Source organism: Dromiciops gliroides, chromosome X (genome assembly GCF_019393635.1).
Source record: "Dromiciops gliroides isolate mDroGli1 chromosome X, mDroGli1.pri, whole genome shotgun sequence".
In the NCBI taxonomy this organism is placed as follows: domain Eukaryota; kingdom Metazoa; phylum Chordata; class Mammalia; order Microbiotheria; family Microbiotheriidae; genus Dromiciops; species Dromiciops gliroides.
In genome coordinates, this window is record NC_057867.1 from 24,103,745 (window position 1) to 24,119,422 (window position 15,678).

The window sequence follows — 15,678 nt, forward strand, 5'->3', positions numbered from 1 at the left end:
CCCTCAGCCTGGTTTAGCCCATCTGCCGAGACGGTTTACCAGAGTATGGCTGTGTGCATGTTACAGGTTTTTGGAGCTGCCGGTGAACGTTGAGTGCCAGGTGGACACCAAAGGCGGATGAATAGCCCTGAAAAAGGCGCAGCAAGTCCTCCCACCAGAGGTGCTAGTCCTTCCTGAACACCCTATACATCCCCTAACCAACACGGGTTTATTAAATACCTAATCGAAGTCCAGGCACTACAGTGCCTAGGCACAAGGGATATACACGCAAAGAATGAACTTACTCCTGAAGTGCTCACATTCTCATTTCTTTGCATCCTTCATGTCTAATACGGTGCCTAGTACATAGTGAATACACTATGCTTGTGTAAAGGGGGCAGCACTGAGCCACATGAGTCACTACGAGTGGCCAAGGAAGCCCAGCTCAGCTCCACCCATGCTCCCCAAAAGTGTGCTCTAGCCAGGGCAGATCAAGGGGGCCGCTGATGGTAATTATAATGGTAATCCCTTATGTTTGCTTCTTAAACTGTCACGTTGGATTGGATTCTCCCTACAAATTTCGGTCCAATTTACTCTTTTTTTAAATTTTATTTTATTTTATTTTAAAAAAATGTCCAATTACATGTCAAGATATTTTTTATTCCAAATTTTTCTCCCACCTTCCTTTCCCTCCCCTAAAGCCAGCAAGCAATCTTAAATATTATATATTACAATCATGTTAAAAATAACCTATTTACTATTTTTTTTTTGCGGGGCAATGAGGGTTAAGTGACTTGCCCAGGGTCACATAGCTAGTAAGTGTCAAGTGTCTGAGGCCGGATTTGAACTCAGGTCCTCCTGAATCCAGGGCCGGTGCTCTATCCACTGCGCCACCTAGCTGCCCCAACCTATTTACTCTTTTTTTTTTTTTTTTTAGTGAGGCAATTGGGGTTAAGTGCCTTGCCCAGGGTCACACAGCTAGTAAGTGTTAAGTGTCTGAGGCCGGATTTGAACTCAGGTCCTCCTGACTCCAGGGCTGGTGCTCTATCCACCGCTCCACCTAGCTGCCCCAACCTATTTACTCTTGATGACTGCCATAGCATACCAGGGTCTACACCTGGTCCCCTCTACCTCTAGAGACAAATGCAGAACGGCCTGGCCAGTAGGAAGGCCGTCTCTCCAATCCCAGCTCCACCTGCAGCTCCCCTGCTTGCAGAGTAACCAGTGGTGGGAGCTGATGGCATTGTCCTCCCCTCCCCCATGCTCAGTCTTCACTGGCCTCCATGGACAGGGGTCCCGAACAACTGTATCTTTACCCATCCTAGGATGGGCAGACTTCCAGTTCTTGCTCTCTTTACAACTCTGTCCGGAAGCTTCTGGGCAAAAAGAGCCTTCCTTCTGTTAAACCTCATTCTCTAGAGTCTTCTTCTGTCCCCTCCACCTTGCCTTTGGAACCCCTTTTCAATTATTTCCCAATTCCCCTTCAACATAGATTGTTTTATCCCCAACATTGGACATTGTCCAGGGCTCCGTCAGAGCATCCCAGAGTTAGCAGGGACTTCAGAGACCATTTGGCTCAACCCCTTCCTTTATGGAAGAGAAAACTGAGGCCCGGGGGGAGGGAAATGACTTGTTCAAGGTCACACAGGGGATTCTAGAGCTGGAAGGGACCATCCAGTCTGACTCCCTCGTTTTACAGATGAGTAAACTGAGGCCCAGGAAAGGTTAAATGATTTGCCCAAGGTCACACAGGTAGTGAGGATGGGGAGGTATGCTTCACTTGCCGCCCATCCAACGTCATGGTTGGTCCTTGAATTATTCAATTGGCCCTTGATTACCTTCCACACTTCAGCTATTCCAAACTGTCCCTTTCTTTAGTCCCCTATGTCACCTCCTTCCTACTCCCTCTTTACAGTATTCTTGTGTCCTATTTTACTGAGGAAAACGAGAATCTCTTCTGTGAGCTCGCTCTTTCCCCCACTCCACACCTTGCAATCCTTTTTTGTGCTCCCTTTCTCTTTCCTTCTTTACTCCAAGCTCCGAGGAATAGCCCCTTCTGCTTGTGTTCCTGTCCCATCCCCTCCTGTCTTCTTTAGGAGCCTTCCCCAGGTCATCCCTTTCTCTTTCATCTTCAGTCTTTCCTTACACCCTGGTTCCTCCCTAGCTTCTTACCAATAGGCCCAGGCCCTCTCCCCTCTCCAAGGTCTTCTACTTTTCAGAGCCAGGTTTCTAGAAAGCCAAGCTCATTGCCGTCACAGTCTCATCTGTCACTCACTTCTCAAGCCCTTTCAATGGAAAGGGCTTTCTTCAAGGATAAAAGCAATCCTTTAATTAGTGCTCCCACTGGCCTTTGCTCAGTTTTCTTTCCTTCTTAACTTTAATACTCTTCACCACCCCCTCTTCCTGGATACTTTCTCTTCCTTATCTGTTTGGGTTTTTTGGCAATGTTCTCACCTACTTTCTTTTCTTTTCTTTTTTTTTTTTTGGTGAGGCAATTGGGGTTGAGTGACTTGCCCAGGGTCACACAGCTAGTAAGTGTCAAGTGTCTGAGGCCGGATTTGAACTCAGGTCCTCCTGAATCCAGGGCCGGTGCTCTATCCACTGTGCCACCTAGCTGTCCCACCTACTTTCTATAGTTGAGGAAATTGAAGCAAACAGAGGTTAAGTGACTTGCCCAGAGGCATAGAGCTAGAGAGTACTTGAGGTTAGATTTCTAGGGCCAGTGCTCTAACCACTGCACCACCTAGCTACCTGTAGTAGGAAAACACTAGATGTGCGCTGCAACCAAAGCTATAAGCAATCTGTCCCTGGGATGCTGAGGTAATGAGCCAAATGGTGTGAGAAATGGGAACACAATATCTCTAATTAAAGGTCAAACTTCCCCTAGGACTGAACCCAGTTGGACTGTGTCAGTCACTCAATGAATATTTATGAAGCACCTACAATGTGCTAAACATTGGGAATACACAGAAAGGCAAAGGGCAGTCCCTACCCTCAAGGAGCTCCCAGTCCAACAGAGGAGATGACATGCCAATGACTATGGACACACAAGATCTAGAGGGGAGAAATTGGAGATAATCAACAGAAGGAAGGCACTAGTGTTAAGGGGATTGATGAGGAAGGTGGAATTTTAGCCGGGACTTGGAGGAAACCAGGAAAGCCAGAAAATGGAGATGAGAAGGGAGAACATTTGTCTGGCTGATCAACCACTCTCGTTGCTAGGAGGTTTTTCTTGAAGCTTGTAGGTATTACCTCGGTGGGGGGGAAAAGCCAGAGAAGAGAAAGGTTTCCAAATTATAGCCAGGGGGAGAGCAGCTAGGTGGCACTGCAGTGGATAAAGGATTCAGGTGTACCTGAGTTGAAATCCGGCCTCAGACACTTAACACTTACTAGCTGTGTGACCCTGGGCAAGTCACTTAACCCTCACTGACCTACCAAACAAATAAATAAAAGAGGAAGAAATTGAGACCCCTGGTAGGGAAATGAAAGCCCCAAGGGCGCGCAGCCCATGTGTATTTTTTTTTTTGTGAGGCAGTTGGGGTTAAGTGACTTGCCCAGGGTCACACAGCTAGTAAGTGTTAAATGTCTGAGGCCAGATTTGAACTCAGGTCCTCCTAACTCCAGGACCGATGCTCTATCCACTGCGACATCTAGCTGTCCCAGCCCATGTGTATTAAAGGTGGGACCTGAATTGTGGACTTCCAAGGCCGACTACCCACCAGGCCACATTTCCTCCTCAGGTCTACTACCTACATATGATTTTTAACCTACACTTCCACTCCTTGCTCCTATTTCTACTCTTTGGGGCCAAATAGAACATGGCTAATCCATTTTTCCCATGACAGCCCTTCAGATACTTGAGTATAGTTATTGTGAGTCTTCTCTGGACTATCTCCAGCTCCTTTGATGACTTCTGTGAGCTGAACTCATGGTTCTCTACCATCCTCATGGTCCTCCTTGGGATGCTCTTTAGCTTATCAATGTATTTCAGAATTGTGGTCCCTGGACCATACAATCCATGGCTTTATCCAAATGAGCGATAAAAAATATTAAATGGCATGGCACTTCCATTCTCTCTCTCCTCTCTTGTACATCCTCTAAACAACTGCCAAATTCATATTCCCATCTGAGCATGTCACTTTCCCAAATTCTCCAGTGGCTTCCTAATGCCTCTGGCATTCAGGACTCTCTGTAATCTAGCTCCCATCTACCAAGATGCAACATGGTATAGTAGAAAGAGTATTAGATTTGGGGTTTAAGGACCTGGATTCAAATCCCAGCTTGGTTACTCATTACTCTTCTGCCATGACCTCTGTGACCTTTGGGGAAGTCGCTTTGACTTTCTGGGTCTCATTTTTATCTTCTGTAAAATGTTGGAATGGAAGACCTGTGGACTATCTTCTAGCTAGCTCTTTTTTGTTGTCTATTTTTGTTTTGTTTCGTTTTGTTTTGCAGGGCAGTGAGGGTTAAGTGACTTGCCCAGGGTCACACAGCTAGTAAGTGTCGTGTCTGAGGCTGGATTTGAACTCAGGTCCTCCTGAATCCAGGGCTGGTGCTTATCCACTGCAGTGCCACCTAGCTGCTCCTCTAGCTAGCTCTTAAGCTTTGACTCTACCTTTCCAGACCAAAAGTGCCTCCCCCCAGGAACTATGTTTTTCCACCAAGTTGGCCTAAAGACTCTTAGTTAAACTCTATTTTTTACCTTCTGCCTCTTGTCTTCCATGCTTAGAATATTTCTTCCCCCACTGCCCTCATTTCCCATACCTTCTAGAGTCCCTGGTTTTCTTCTTATTTCAGCTGGGGTTCCATTTCCTTTCCTGCCACCCCCCCCCCGACCTTGGTTGTTAGTGACATTTCCTTTATCAAGTCATCTTTTACTTACTAACCCTCAATAGATAGTTCTTGTTCTGAAGGAGCTTACCATTTCATGTTTCTTCTTGTATCTCTAGTACTTAGCACAGTGCCTGGAAACATGGTGAACACTGAATAAAAACTTGTTGAATTTTATTCTTTTTGGTGGGAAGGAACAGAGATATAAGTGGAAGTAAAGTGCTAAAACCTTGAGGACTTTGTCTATAAGGTGGCAGTAAGCCAGGAGAGGAATATATTCTGGGACAAGACATACAGAAGAGGAGTCAGTAGATTATGCTGACCAAGTGGGTGATGCCCATGGTAAGCATTTGGATTACAGCTCTCCCTTGTCCTGGGCTATCTAATGTTACATAATGCTCTCACAACAATCGGTTTTAGATCCAGAAGAGTGGAAATTGAAAATAGTCCTTTCCCCCAACTTTTAGATTTGGGGATCTGCTGTATTGGTATAAGATGGGCATGAGACACCCTTCTGGAGAATATCAATGGATAACATGACCCCAGTCCAAATCCTATTCAAGGAGTATCCTCCAAAGGGGGGAATGTAATATGACATATATATTAAGTTTAAATATGAGTTATATTTTGAAGAACTCTCACTGTTTAATTTTATCATTGACAATGCTATACTAAGGATTAGTGAAAATCCAGCAGTTCAACAGCTAAAGAAGTAAAAGAGTCCAGAGACAACCAGAATCTGGACCAGAATCCAGTTTCCCTGATGACATCTCAACACTCAAAGACAAGATTTCAAAGGCTTTAAATGAACATTTTTGTTTTTTCCTTCTGTTATTATATACATCATCTGTAATATGTATTCTCTGCAGAGACCCTCTCTCTGTAGACATTGTCAAAGTGCGGATCCATGAGGGACTGCCCCTCTGGACAAAATTTTCCCTTTCTCCCTTTCCTATATTGCTATTAACATACTGTTTGTTAGCATAGGGTATTATATTCTGTTATTTTTTTTACTGTTTCATCAAGGAAACGCTCCATGTTTCTCGATGAAACAAAGGGGGGAATGTGATAAAATAATGGGACTTGGCAGATGCCTGGGAGCCCCCACCTGAAGTTTGATTTGGAATTGATTGAATTGGGTGAGACTGAGAGAATAAGTACCTACTTGTGATGATTAAATTGAGACCACACCTGGCTGGCCCTGAGTAGGGTGTTGTTCTCAGAAGTTGAACCTAGTTAAGGTTGATTAAATTGAGATCACAGGTGGGCAGCCCTGAGGAGAGAGTGTTCTCAGAGGCTGTAGACTGCAACATCAACAGGAGACGCTCTCTCGACCAATCAACTTGAAGAACCTCCCATTTCGGGGAGGACAGGAAGTAGTAAGTGGGGGGCTGGCGGACGAGAGTTGGCTCTTTTGGTTTGAAACACTGGCTTGGTGGCAGGACTTCACATGGGCTGTTAGGAAAGGAAAGGTTTCTGTCTCTCTGGCTATACCAAATAGATCCAAACTTTAATAAATCCTTAAAAGCCTAAACTCTTGCTGAATTTATCAGTGATTTTAGCCAGCTTTCCCCCAAGACTGGGGGGGGGCAGATTAGAACCCACATTTAGATTTTTAAACAACACAAAGGGCAAGTAGTGATGCAAAAACATACTTTGTCTGAAAATTGGGCTATCCTGATGATTAATTTTGCTTTCAAATGAGTTTATGAAAGAGTCTTGATTCAATTGTACAATATATATAACCCAACCAAGGCCATTAGTATCAGAAGTAAAATTTTGCAACTAGAAAGGGCATTCTTGTGGGTGCATGTAGACTTTTTTTTTTGTTACTCTGAACCTAACAAATACCACTAGACATGAGTATTTCCAGATATAGTTGTTGCTACTGCTGTTGTTCTTGTTCTTGAGAAGGAAATGGCAAACTCTACTATCTTTGCCAAGAAAACCCTAAATGGGGTCATGAAGAGTCAGACACAACTGAAAATAACTGTACAACAAAAATATGAAAGCATGATTCTCTATTGCTTACAGCTTTTTAAAAAAGTAAATAATAAATTCAACATGCGAGTTTCAAAGCTTTCCTACTTGTCTGTGTCTCCTTCTGAACTTCCTTCTGTTTTTCTTCTGTGCATTTTAAGAAACACTGACTTGGTGGCTCTCTTTTCTTCTGCTGCTTCTTTTTGGGGGAATTCCTATTACTAGCCATACTTTCCCCACAATTTTTAAAGCCCTCCCTTGTAACAAATAAACAGTTAAGTAAGATAAATCTAGGAGCAGCTAGATGGCGAAGTGGATAGAGCACCGGCCCTGGAGTCAGGAGTACCTGAGTTCAAATCTGGCCTCAGACACTTAACACGTACTAGCTGTGTGACCCTGGGCAAGTCACTTAACCCCAATTGCCTCACTAAAAAAAAAAAAGTAAGATAAATCTTCACATTGGCCATATCTGAGAATATGTCTCATTCTGTACCCTGAATTCATCACCTCTTAGATAGAAGATGGTTAGCATGAGATAGCATGTGTGTGCCTTGCAAACCTTAAAATGTTTTATAAATGTTGTCATCATCATCACCATTGTTAACATTATTGTCATTATTAATTGGTTCTCTGGATTTATGGTTAGTCATTACATTGATCAGAAGTTTGAAGTCCTACAAGATTGTTTTCCATTACAACGTTGCATTTATTGTGTAAATTGTGGTCTTGGTTCTTCCTACATTGCTTTGCATTAGTGCATGTAATATAAGTGATTCCAGATTTCTCTGAATTAGTCCCTTTGATAATTTCTTGCAGTGCATTAATATCCCATTACCAGAATGAACATTTTGAAGAAACTACTCAAGGCAACAGGGGAAGGAGAGGATAATGAGTATTCTGTGTGGGTCACAAACTAAGAAGTGGTATTTCATGGCCAAGGGACTTTCCTGCGTCATTGAACCTTGGCATGAGGAGAAAAGGAAATAATCCACTGACTCTGATGGGGTAGTGGGTTAATCATAAACTGAAAAGTGGGCAAAAGAAGTTTCCCTGGTTGCTGTTCACTGTAGTTGAGAAATTGGTTACTCAGTTGCATATAGTTAAAGAGAAATTACAGGACACATAAGAAGAGAATAAAACAAGGTGATTGACCCAAATAGTTTTACAGAAGTCCTTGAAAGTACAGATTGCCAGGACCAAAGCATTAGAGGCTCACTTAATTGCATTTTTAATGCTCTTACTTGGGCCTTTGGAGTCAGAATAGCAAATTCAAATCCTAGCTCTGTCACTTACTAACCTGTGTGACCTTGGGCAAGTCCCTTCCCCTCACTGGGCCTCAGTTTCCTCCTCTGTAAAAAATGAGAGGGTTGGACTAGGTGTCCAGGTATTTCGGCAAGTAGAGGGGGGGGGGACACCGAAGCAGGAGATGATCAGGTGGAAGACTTAAAAGATTACAGAACTAGAGCCAGAAGGGACCTTTCAGGGTGTCATATCTGCCCTCATTGAATGGAGCCTCATTTATGGGATCATAGAACATAGATCTAGAACTGGAAATGACTTCAGAGGCCACACACAACCCTATCCTCCTTCTTGAGCAATAGCCACAAACTACCAACTGCCTCCATATTCATAGACATCTGAGACTCAGCGTGTCCAACCTTCCCCCAAGACAGCCCCTCTTCTGAACTTCCCTCCCACTGTGGAGGGCACCTCCATGCTCCCAGGCACCCAGGCTCGGAACCCTGCTGTCATCCTTTGCTCTTCCCTCTCATCCCACATATCCACTCGATTGCCAAATTGTGTTATTTCTCCAAACCACTCCTCCATATATCTCCTTCTCTCCCCTTACACAGCTGCCACTCTCCCTTGGGCCTTCATCACTTTTTACCTGTGCTACCAAAAGAGTGTTCTGATTGGCCTAAGTATCTCCTCCCTCCAGTCCATTCTCCATTCAGCTGCCAGAGGATTTTCCTAAAGTCCAGTTCTGAACGTGTCACCTCACTACCTCTTATCAAATGAGATAATATTTGTAAAGTCATTAGCACAGCAACTGGCACGTAGTAGATGTTTAATAAATACTCGTTCACTTCCCCTTTCCCTCTACTCGGACTACACTGTAATCACAAAGTCCCCTGTTGGACATTTAAACCTCTTCACAACCTGGCCTCTTCTTGCCTTTCCAGTTTTATGAATTAATCTACTGTCTAGTTCAACCATACTGGCCTAGTTTCTGTTCCTTGTCTGTACATAGTCCCTCATGCCTGAAATGCCCTCCTGCCTCACCTTTACTTTTGAGAAGGAATTCCTGGCTTCCTTCAAGACTCAGCTCAAAGCCCATCTTTCCTGGTCCCCCAATTGCAAGTGTCTTCCCTTCCAAGGTTACTGTTTCTCTATTCTGTATATATCATGTATATAAACTATTCATGTACATTTAGGCTCCCCTATTAGACAGTATTCCTATGTGCCTGGCACACAGCAAAAGCTTAATAAAGTGTTTGCTGATTGACTTGCTAACTGCCTATCTGAGAATCTGACATTTTCTTCATTTGTAAGTCTGATAGATGTGAGCATTCTTTTAATTTGTAATAATTGCATTTTATTAGTGATTCAAAGCATTCTTTCATATGGTTGCTGCTAGCTTGCACTTCTTCTTTTGAAAACTGCCTGTTCACATCCTTTGACTACTTATCTATTGGGGAATGACTCTTGTTCCTATATATTTGTATTAATTCCCTGTATATTTTGTATATCAGACAAGGCAACTATTTAAGACCATCCATTGCAGAGCAGGTGCTGACCAGCTTTGGTGGGAAAAGTTTGCTGAATAGGAATTCCCTAAGCCAATGAAACCACAACTCCAGTCTCTATCCCATCCCTATATTAGTGGGAAAAGCCAATAGAATAAACCTTGCTAGTAAAAAAGCCAATAATAAACCCCTGCAGCTCCCACTGTCATCCAAAATAGTAACTTTAACATAATACAGGATCCCAGGAGGTGGGTAAGAGCCTACAAACAGCATTCAGAATGTCGGGAAAAAATTGAAATTCTCAGCGCCACTAACCCTCCATTTTATTCCATGTGTGGCTGGTTTTTGGCAGGTGATGGTGGATTATGGGGTCTCCTATTGGACAACAATGCCAGATGTAGTAATGCTGGCTGACATCTGGACTGCCAAGGACACTAGGAATAATCATTTCCTATGTTTCCTTTGAGATTCTTCAGTTCCTTTAAAAATCTGGCCCAGCAGAGGCAGAGTGGCTTAGTGGAGAGGGGGACAACCCTGCCTCTGATACCCACCGTCTGTGTAACTGTGGGAGCCAGAACCTCTCAGGGCTTCCCCAAAACTCTCTAAATACAAGCTGGGGAGGAATTGATCATCTGGACTGGGGGAGAGAGTTTCCACACCAGAAGTCCCTCATACTGATGAAACAAATAACCCTCCCCCCACCAAAAAAAACGAAAACAAAAACCAAAACCCAAACAACCAAACTACCAAACCCTTTGGACAGGATCTCAACTGCACTACCCCAAATCTCCAGCAGGTGTCAGAAAAGCAGTATCTAGGCCACATACTTATAATAGGAGAAAATGAGAAGGAAGTTGTTTTGACTGACTGGCTACTTATATACAGAGCAATGGAGAGGGAAGGGGATGGAACCAACTCTCAAAAGGCCAGACTCAATCAGTGAAAGGCCCAATTTGACATGAGACCTGGAAAATCAGATGCTTTTAGACGTTGAGAAAGAGTTGACCTTCCCTTGGCCCTTATTCACATCATCATCCCATTTCTTTAGGGCAAAGCATTTTACATATATTAACTTATTTGGTCCTCACAACAACCCTATGAACTAGGTGCTATTATCATCCCCATTTTACAGATGAGGAAGTTAAGGCACAAAGAGGAAAGTAATTTGCTCAGTGACACAACTAGTTAGTGTCTGAGGAGGATTTTGAACTCAAGTCTTCCTGACTCTAAGTCTTGTGCTTCATCCACTACTCTACTACTCATGACCCCATGATTCCAGAAGCATTCATGCAGTCCACACTAACTCTATGGGGTCTATGGCAAACATCACAGGGGAGCCCTATTAAAAGACCTTGGGGATTTGGGGGCACACAGCTATCTGTAGCTGAATAATGGTAGTCAGCTTGAAAAGCAGGTGTTGGGGGGCAGCTAGGTGGCGCAGTGGATAAAGCACCGGCCCTGGATTCAGGAGTTCCTGAGTTAAAATCCGGCCTCAGACACTTGACACTTGCTAGGTGTGTGACCCTGGGCAAGTCACTTAACCTCCATTGCCCCACCAAAAAAAAAAAAAAAAAAAGCAGGTGTTGGCCTCCTACTGGGCTTTAGTTGAGACAGAATGCCACATGCAAAGCAACCCAGTTTAATTCCAGCGCTCAATCCCAATAATGCTGTGGATATAGAATGATTCCTCAGTCAACAAGTTGAGTATGGCTTTGAAACTATCAATATTAAGTGGAAAGGTACATTGGTAAAATCTGATCTCAGCAGACCTTCCATGAAATAATTAGGAACATATTTAGAGTTTGATGGTACCATTGATAGAAACCATTGAATCCATTGAGGAAATTGAAGCACAATGAGGTTAAATGACTTGCCTGGGTCACACAGCTAGTGAGTCAGGATTTGAACCTGTCATCTTTTTTTTTTTTTTTTTTGCAGGGCAATGAGGGTTAAGTGACTTGCCCAGGGTCACACAGTTAACATCAAGTGTCTGAGGTCAGATTTGAACTCAGGTCTTCCTGAATCCAGGGCCAGTGTTTTATCCACTGTGCCACCTAGCTGCCCCTAAACCCAGGTCTTCTTGACCCCAACACTGTACTGTGTTACCTCTCCCCTACCAATCTTTTTTTTTTTAAGTGAGGCAATTAGGGTTAAGTGATTTGCCCAGGGTCACACAGCTAGTAAGTGTTTGTTTTTGGGTTTTTTGAGGGGCAATGGGGGTTAAGTGACTTGCCCAGGGTCACACATCTAGTAAATGTCAAGTGTCTGAGGCTGGATTTGAACTCAGGTACTCCCGACTCCAGGGCCGGTGCTCTATCCACTGTACCACCTAGCTGCCCCTCTCCCCTACCAATCTTAGAAAGCACTCCTGGAATGAGCCCAACCCTGAAGTCCCCAAATCAATAAGCCCGAATTTGATTTGCTGATGGTTTGGCTCAGAATGTCCAGGGGTAATAAACCTAGAAGTCTGTGGCACTTAACATAGCAACTGGAATGTGATTCATGACCAGGTCCTAAGGAGATAATGCCAATGGGCTGAATTGTGGACTGGGAAAGGTAAGGGAAGAGCATGCGAATGAAGCATGCATTTATACTGACACCTGCACAGCAGCTAATGGATTAAGTGGCCAAGTCCCAGAAATGGAAGAGAAAATCCTAGAACAGCTCATTAAAGAGATGGTTAGTGAATATTTAGAAAGGGAAGCTGAGATTGCAAAGAGTAATCCAGTCTCTGGCTCAAGAACAAGTTATACCAGAATAAACCCATTTACTTTTTTTTTTTTAATTTTTTGATCAAGCGACTAAACTGGTTGATCAAGGGAATGTTGTAAATGCAATTAGCCTAGATCTTAACAGAGCTTTTGATAATGTATCTTACATTATTTTGGTGGGAAAGGGGGAATATAGGCTAGATGATAATGGAAATAGATTTAGAAGTGGTTGAGTAATACTTGAAGAGTATTATTTAAACTTGGAAGGAGATCTCTAGTAGGGTTTTGTACTTGCCCTTACAGTAATTAGTAATTTTACTGATGACAGATAAAGCTGCAGATGAAATGCCCATCAATTTTGCAGATGCCATAAAGCTGGGAGGCAGAGCTAATACACTAGATGCCAGAGTCAGGATCCAGTAAAGGAGCAGTGAGCTGAATCTATTTTTATTCCATGGAAATGAGGGTTAAGTGATTTGCCCAGGGTCACACAGCTAGTAAGTGTCAAGTGTCTGAGGCCGGATTTGAACTCAGGTCCTCCTGAATCCAGGGCTGGTGCTTTATCCACTGCAGCACCACCTACTTGCCCCCAGTATAAGCCCTCTTATACCAGGTAGTAGTCATCTCTCCTCCCCTACCCCTATCCCCAGGTCTTTTTTCCAGGTGTAATATCCCTAGTTATTTTACCTGATCCTCAGGTGACATGGACTTTTAAGGCTCTTCACCCTCCTAACTCCTGGCTTTCCAACTCAGAACTCCAGATGAGGCAGCCCCAGACAACACTAGCTTTTTTTTTTTTTTGGCTGTCCCAGCACACTATTGACACATGGATCTTGTAGTCCACTAAAACCCCCAGATCTTTTTCAGACAAGTTACTGGCTAACCATGCCTCCCCAATCTTGTACTGGTGAAGTTGTGTTTTTGAACCCAAGTGTAAATTAACTGAAAATCACTGGATTTATGCTTTCCTTGATGTGGAGCATTCCCAGTAGGGAAATTCCAGTTGCTTTGTAATTTCTATTTATTTAGAATTTTATTTTTTCAAATTACATGTAAAAACAAATTTTGAAATCAATTTTTTTTGGAGAGGCAATGGGGTGTAAGTGACTTGCCCAGGGTCACACAGCTAGTAAGTGTCAAGTGTCTGAGGCCGGATTTGAACTCAGGTCCTCCTGAATCCAGGGCCGGTGCTTTAGCCACTGTGCCATTATGAAATTTTTAAAAAGACATGCTTTTGTGGCAGCTAGGTGGCGCTGCAGTGGATAAAGGGCTAAAACCCTAGCATATGGTAGGCTCTATGTAAAAACTTATTGCTTCCCCAATTTATATACTGAGGCAGTGGTGGTGAAGTGGAGAGAGCACTGGCTGGGTCTAGGGTCAAGAAGACTTGAGTTCTAAGCTGGCCTCAGACACTTACTAGCTGAGTGATTGGGCAAGTAACTTGAGCTCTGTTTGCCTCAGTTTCCTCAACTGTAAAATGGGGCTAATAACAGCATCTACCTCCCAGGATCAAATGAGGATCAAATGAGATAGTAATTGTAAAAGTGCTTCACACTCCCCATCTCTGTGCCTTTAGGCTGGCTCTCCTTCCTCAACTCATTCTCTTGGCTCAAATTGGCTCTTTTGTAGGCATCTTTCCAAAAGAAAGGAAGGAAGCTGTGTAGCACTAGGACTCTCCAGGAAATCATATGGCCTTAGAGATGGCAGCAGTGGGAGCCAGTGAGAAAGTGGCAAGGAACTGTTGGGCCAAACTGGGAAACTATGGCAATGTGAACTTATAGCAGGGGTGCAACAAAGGACAAGTTCTTGGACCATTTCAAATTCCTGGAATGAAAGCAGAGGAATCTGGACAAAGTGGGACTCAGACCTGAGAAGCCTCAAGGGATGGGGATCCATGAAGCGAAAGAATATGCATGCACCTTGTCCTCCATTGTTGAGTTACATGTATTGAAATCTGAGGAAGGACGTTGGTTCTTAAGTAACCCCAAGGGCTTTCTCCTGTCAAGGTGGGGTGGCATCCAGCATAGCACGACCCAGAAGGACCATGTAGCTTCCTTGGATTCCAGAATTTCAGCTGGGAAGGACCTTAAAGGCCACTTTATTCAACTCATACCTGAAAAAGAATCCCTAAAATATTCCTTAATGTTCCTTGAAGATAAATATTCCTTAAGAGAAAGAATGGTAGGGCTTTCAAGAACATAATCCTGATGGAGGAAACACAATTTCTGATGAAAAAGAAAGGGGGATATGGGCAGGGAATTTCTAAAGATACCAATATGACTACAAGAGCTAAACTCAGACTTTAAAAGGTCCCTAACAAGGGTAGAGGTCAAGGCAGGTAAGTGCTGATGAGGATAAAAAAGTCATGTGGTCCTAGAGGAATGGTGGGGAGTGCCTAGCCCCTTATAAGAATGATGTTGGTAACATTAGCCAGGTGCCAAGTTGGTCTGCCTTAAAACAAGGAGGGAAGGGACAGCTAGGTGGTACAGTGGATAGAGCACCTGCCCTGGAGTCAGAAGGACCTGAGTTCAAATCCAGCCTCAGACACTTACTAGCTGTGTGACTCTGGGCAAGTCATTTAACCCCACTTGCCTTACCTTCCTCCCAAAAAAAGATAAAACAGGGGGGAGACAGATAAGACATTTTCATGAGGTGAGGGAGGCTGTGTTTTAGGGGAAGATTGTGTGTCTATTTTTCCTTAAATGCATTCCCTTGCACTAACTGGGCTATGAGCAACCTAGACTTTGCTATGAAGGATTTTACTCTACAAACATATCAGCAACAACTGCACCCCTACCAAAGTCACTTCCTGTGACTACCAAGCATGCTGACCAGCATGAAAGCAATGGGAAGATGACAATTGAAATTCCATCTTTGCCCAGCAGTGAGAAGGGAAAAAGAGAAAGGGAGAAAGCCAGAAGTGGGTGGCAGTTGGATCCCCGCCCCCGCCCCCCCCTCCTGACAGACAGACGCAGACAACTAAGGTTAAGGTTAACTGCTGTTTGCATTAGGCCCTAGGCAGGAAGCTGCTATTTATAAATCAAGCCCAGCTGAAAAAGACAGCACAGGGTGACTTCACATCTAGAGCAGAGGCACCCAGTACTGCCCCCCCCAACCCCACTCCAACAGAGTCTCCAGGCAGTCAAGGCGTGTACAGACAGACAATTGGTCCTGATATTAAACTATGAAATTTAATTACACAGACGAATATTAGCAATTCACATTTCCATAGGGTTTTGCAATGTTCTTTCTTCACATTAAGGTAGAGGATACAAGGATTACTATTTTTATTTCACAGATGAAGCAAGTGAAGCCCAGAGGGAGAAAGTGACTTATGCTTATGTTCCCCCTTCCTTCTATCACTGAAAGCAATTACTCATGAACTCTCCATTATATGAGTGATTGATTTACTGTCCATTGATTTACTGGTT